Source organism: Biomphalaria glabrata, chromosome 8, assembly GCF_947242115.1.
Source record: "Biomphalaria glabrata chromosome 8, xgBioGlab47.1, whole genome shotgun sequence".
NCBI lineage: Eukaryota > Metazoa > Mollusca > Gastropoda > Planorbidae > Biomphalaria > Biomphalaria glabrata.
Window position 1 is genome coordinate 32,453,010 of NC_074718.1, and position 6,000 is coordinate 32,459,009.

Consider the following 6,000-nt stretch of genomic DNA (forward strand, 5'->3'; position numbering starts at 1 on the left):
CGAGTGTCATGTCAGGGCCACGATTATTTGGGCGATGGGCTGACGGTAACAGAAAATTATCTTTAACGTAACCCCCCCTCCCCTTAGAACGTATATTTACAGCTGGTAAAATGTGTAACTGAAAGAGACAGTTAGCTGCAATGGCTCCTAAAAGAGACAGTTGGCCGCAATGGCTCCTAAAAGAGACAGTTGGCTGCAATGGCTCCTAAAAGAGAAAGCTGGCTGCAGTGGGTCCTAAAGAGACAGCTGGCTGCAATGGCTCCTAAAAGAGACAGTTGGCTGCAATGGCTCCTAAAAGAGACAGCTGGCTGCAATGGCTCCTAAAAGAGACAGTTGGCTGCAATGGCTCCTAAAAGAGACAGCTGCCTGCAATGGCTCCTAAAAGAGACAGTTGGCTGCAATGGCTCCTAAAAGAGACAGCTGGCTAAATTGGCATTTAAAAGAGACAGCTGGCTAAATTGATTGGTCTGCATAAGCTGTGACAAAAATGTAGGTCGACACATGGTCTGCGTTGTCACGTGGTAAAATTTGCACTGATTCTAAATCTTCTGAGTCAAAGCAATGTCGTAATAGAATATAATGTACATTGCTTAGAACATATTCAGATTTAGTGCTCTGTAAATAGATTATGATTGGAACAGGAAACAATGTAGATCTTCCTATAATTTTTGTCTATTTATTTACAAATGATTTATGAACGTGTAGACCTAATAGCTGGTTCACACTGGCAGTATTAATTCAAAACGTATGCATGAGTTAATTAACATAGTAAATGACTGATGGTGAAAAATGTGTTCGATCAAGTTGTGAAATATGTTGCAACATAACTCACCTACTAAAATGACTATTATTTGCATCTAAATTTGAGGAAAGGAGGCTCAGACCATATACAATGTATACACATAAAACACTCTACTGAAATTCTATGGAGATTCATAAACTCTCCACAACTATGTTCACTTTCTTTTACTTTTTGTTCTTTATCCTTATCTCCGATAGGAGAGAAGACTCAAAAGTAAAGTAGCAATTATACATAAAACACTTAAACAAAATCTAATAAAAGACTCAGAAAGACACAAAGATAAAGGCACATCCCTCGTTCCATATGCTAGGACAAATTTATACAATGTACTGGCCCTCTGTAATGCAATTAGAGCTAGCCAAGAAAACCAGTGACTTGATAGAAGAATTTAGGTGATTGGTTAACATGCATGACTAAATGCATGACGCGTAGGACGTAATCTTCTTTTTAAAAATAACGTCTGTATTATAGAAGATAAGATGATAAGATCTCTATTTTTTAAAACCCAATATTGCCTTCTCTAATTCGCGTGTATCTACGGTACTAGCATCCTCAAAGTCATTGGATTTCAATGATTCTATAGTCTCCCTTTCTTTTCATGTTTTTTTTTTTGTTCTGCGCGATTTAACCAGAGCGGATAATACAATTTCCTAAAGCATCTGTTTATGAACTCTCTCACAACACGTGAAGATCTCTCCAGTGGCTCCCTTCTTCTAGAGCCTCTCTGTCCTTCTACAGTGCCTCTCTGTCCCTCTCTGTCCTTCTAAAGCCTCTCTATTTTTAGGCATTGGACATAGTTAAAAAAAAAAAGGAAGATGAAGAGGAAAAAAAAAAAGGTTCGAGATTGTTCTTGCTTGAACAGAACTGTGCTCTGTCAAAACACAAAACGCAAGTAGGGAGTTGACAATAGAATTTCAGACCGTGCAACGGTTTCACCAGAGAGCAAGAGTGAGAAGTGAGGAGGCAGATGGAAGCTCACTCTCACACACAAACACACACACACACGCGAGCTCATTGACACTCTCACGCACCACATACAAACATTGAGGGAAAAAGGGTTGATGGGGGTGGGGGGAAGGGTGTGTGGTATTTTAGAGGAATGACATTTTTTTCTCAACAGTTTTAGAAGATGAAATCTAATCTGTCAATGTTGATGAAAAAGAGGGGGTGGGGGGTCAATGCCTTTGATGTCTCTGTAATGGAAGAGGATCTTCGATCTACAGTACGATGCAACCCCCTCACCCCCCCCCTTCCCCCCAAAAATAAAATTTTCTTCAGTTGCATTGAAGAGATCTAGAAACTGATCTGAGAAAAAGTCTGAACACTGCAAGTCTGAATACTGCAAGTCTGAACACTGCAAGTCTGAACACTGCAAGTCTGAACACTGCAAGTCTGAACACTGCAAGTCTGATCACTGCCTAACTTTTCATCCGTTAGTCTCAAGAAAACATTAGCTTAGAATTTATTTGTATAACATTTATAATAATTCATTCTGTAGGTTTTTTGTATGTCGTTTAGATTTATCGATCGATTTTTCAACCACTTCTACTGATCCAATCGTCATCACATTTCGTACACAATGACAACACACGAATCAATACAAAAAATAAATCAGTCAATTAGTTAATCACTAAACAAACCTACTAAAGAAGTAACACCAAAATACCTTAAAACCTTAATAATAAATTTTCAAAGCATTAGGAACAAAACAGCAGACTTAGAAATTTTATTAGAATGTGAGAAACCAGACATAATTGCAGGCACAGAAACTTGGCTACATCCTGAAATTTATAATGCAGAAATTTTCAATAGTAATTATGAAATTTTTAGAAAAGATAGGGCTGATAATCATGGAGGAGTTCTTTTAGCAATAAAAAACACTCTTATAGCAGAAGAAATTACCTTACCTAACTCAAAAAATATAGAATCAACATTTTGTAAAATTAATACCACCTCAACATCCCTAATAATAGGCAGCATTTACAGACCACCAAATTCTAGTTTAGAATACATGCAGGAAATATGTAATCAGATTACGACACTTAAAGAGACAAATAAAAATGCAGTTTTTTGGATTATGGGAGATTTCAACCTACCTGATATAAATTGGAAAACACTAACCATAGATAAACACCAAAACCTTAAGGACATAAATGAGCTTTTCATAGAAACTTTACACAACCTAAGTTTACATCAAATCATTAAAAAGCCAACTAGATTAAACAACACATTAGATCTCTTCTTAACCAACAGACCTGGATTAGTAGTTGATTATGATATTATCCCTGGTCTATCAGACCATGAGATCATAAAAATACACAGTCAGATAAAAGCAGTAGCCAATACAAAACCCAAAAGAAAAATCTTACTCTGGAATAAATGTAACCTAACACAACTACACCAAGCTGCATTAAACTTTCAACAAACATTCTTATTAGAAAAAGACATTAACCAACCAGTCGATGACCTCTGGAATTTCATTAAAAACCATCTTAAAAGCATTATAGAAAATCAAATACCAACTAAATACACATCAAACAAAATAAATAAATGCTGGTTTAATAATAGACTAAAGAAGCTTTGTAAACAGAAGGAAAACCTATATAGAAAATTTAAAGAAACTAATACAGAAAGAGTTTACAAAAAGTATATAAAAATTAAACACTTAACCCAAAAAGTAAGCAGACAGCTGCAGAGTGAATACATAAACAATGTAATATCTAAAGACAACAACAAAAACCTATGGTCATACATTAAGTCTAAGAAAATGGAAACAACAGGCGTAGCGCCATTAAAAGATGAACATAACATAATACATAATGATAATGAAACTAAAGCAAACATTCTAAACAAATACTTTGCATCAGCATTCTCAGCCCCAGGAGACAAAGACATATTACTGAATTTGAACCAAGTAGACAACATAGAAGATATAGTAGTACAAGAAAATGGAATTCAAAAACTATTAGCCAACACCAAACCAAATAAAGCTTCTGGACCTGATGGTATTCCAGCTAGATTACTCAAAGAACTAAGTAATGAGCTAGCCCCAGTGTTCAAAATACTCTTTCATGCTTCACTTAACCAGGGCAGAGTACCAAAGGACTGGAAAGAAGCTAATGTCACCCCCCTATTTAAAAAAGGAGAAAAATCTGACCCAGGAAACTACAGACCAGTATCACTTACCAGCATCACATGTAAAATCCTAGAACACATAATATGTAGCAACATCATAAACCACTTAGACAAACATAATGTCCTCACACCATACCAACATGGCTTTAGGAAATATAGATCATGTGAAACACAACTAATAGGACTAATTGATGATTTTTCAAAAGGTTTAGATAATAGCGAACAAATAGATGCTATCTTACTAGATTTTTCTAAGGCTTTTGACAAAGTTCACCACCATAGTTTGCTTAAAAAATTAAAATATTTCGGCATTAATGGTCCACTGCATCAGTGGATTAAAGACTTTCTGATAGGGAGAGAACAAACTGTAATAATAAATGGCTCTAAATCAACACCGATAACAGTAAACTCAGGTGTACCTCAAGGAACAGTCTTGGGTCCACTACTATTTTTAATTTACATAAATGATTTACCAAATTGCATTACTTCAGGAACAAAAGTCAGATTATTTGCAGACGATTGCATAATATATAGAACAATAAAAACAACACAAGACACAGATATTTTACAAAGAGAATTAGATGAATTACAGAAATGGGAATCAAATTGGAGCATGTCTTTCCACCCAGAAAAATGTCAGTTGTTAAGAGTAACAAAAAAACTAAAACAAATTAATTCCACTTATCTTATTCATGGCAAACCAGTAACACAGACTAAAAACGCAAAATACCTAGGTGTTATAATAAATGAAAAACTGTCATGGAATCCACATATTGATGAAACTACAAAAAAATCAAACAAAGCATTAGGATTTATTAAAAGAAATTTCTATAAATCAAATAAGAACATAAAACTAAAATGTTATTTAACCTTGGTTAGGCCAATAATAGAATATGCATCCTCTGTTTGGGACCCCTCAACTCAAGAAAACATTAAGAAACTAGAACAGACACAAAATAGAGCAGTGCGATTCATAACAAACGAATATTCACATTTGACTAGAGTAACATCTTTAGTAAAATCACTAAATTTAGAAAGCCTTCAGGACAGAAGGCTCAAAAGTAAAGTAGCAATAATACATAAAACACTGAACCATAATCTTCAAATACAAAAACAAAATTTAATAAAATACTCTGAAAGACACAAAGATAAAGGCACATTCCTCGTCCCATATGCTAGGACAAATTTGTACAAATACTCCTTCTTCCCTAGTGCTATTAGAGCATGGAATGGGTTGCCTGAGCTAGCCAGGAAAACCAGTGACTTGGCAGAATTTAAGTCATTGGTTAATATGCATGACTAAATGCATGACGCGTAGGACGTAATCATCTTCTTTTTTGAAGTAACGTCTGTATTATATAAGATAAGAAGATAAGATCAATTAGTAGTAACTAATTGATTTTGTTTTTCTATAGTATATATACAAACATAAGGGTAGATAAATGTTGTGTAGAGACTCAAGTTATTAGAATTGAAAGATAGGTCAATAATAAAATAAATAATAAAATGCCAATGTAAAGATTAAAACAAAGACTATATGCTGATGTTCAGATTTTTAAAAACCTGTACGTAAAATAATCAATTATAAATAAAACTTTGTAATGGATTCGGGAATTAACATTGCATTAATAAATGTTTTCACAAATAATTTGTTCTTCTACAAAATGACAGTAGCTTACGCATAGTATAGTACTGAAGGCAATTCATCGTAGACATAACAAGTCGCAAGTCCTTTAAACCAATAGCTCCAAATGACAATGTTGTTCAATGTAGTTTTGTTGGTAATAAAAAAATAAAGCCCAAATAAAGAGGCAAAAGCTCAAGGACAACTGAGGCATGTTTTAGATGAAACAAACACAAGCTAAAATAATAAATTAAAAAAAATACGCACAAGTGAAAACACTAACAAGCTGAAAATATTAATTAAAAAAAAAAAGCGTTGGGTTGTGAGTTTCACTTTAACCGAAGCTAAACACATACATTTTTTTGGTCTAATTTTTGTCTTTTGTCTAATTTCAGTAAACCTATTAATGTAAGCGTTTTTTTTTATAACTATATATTAT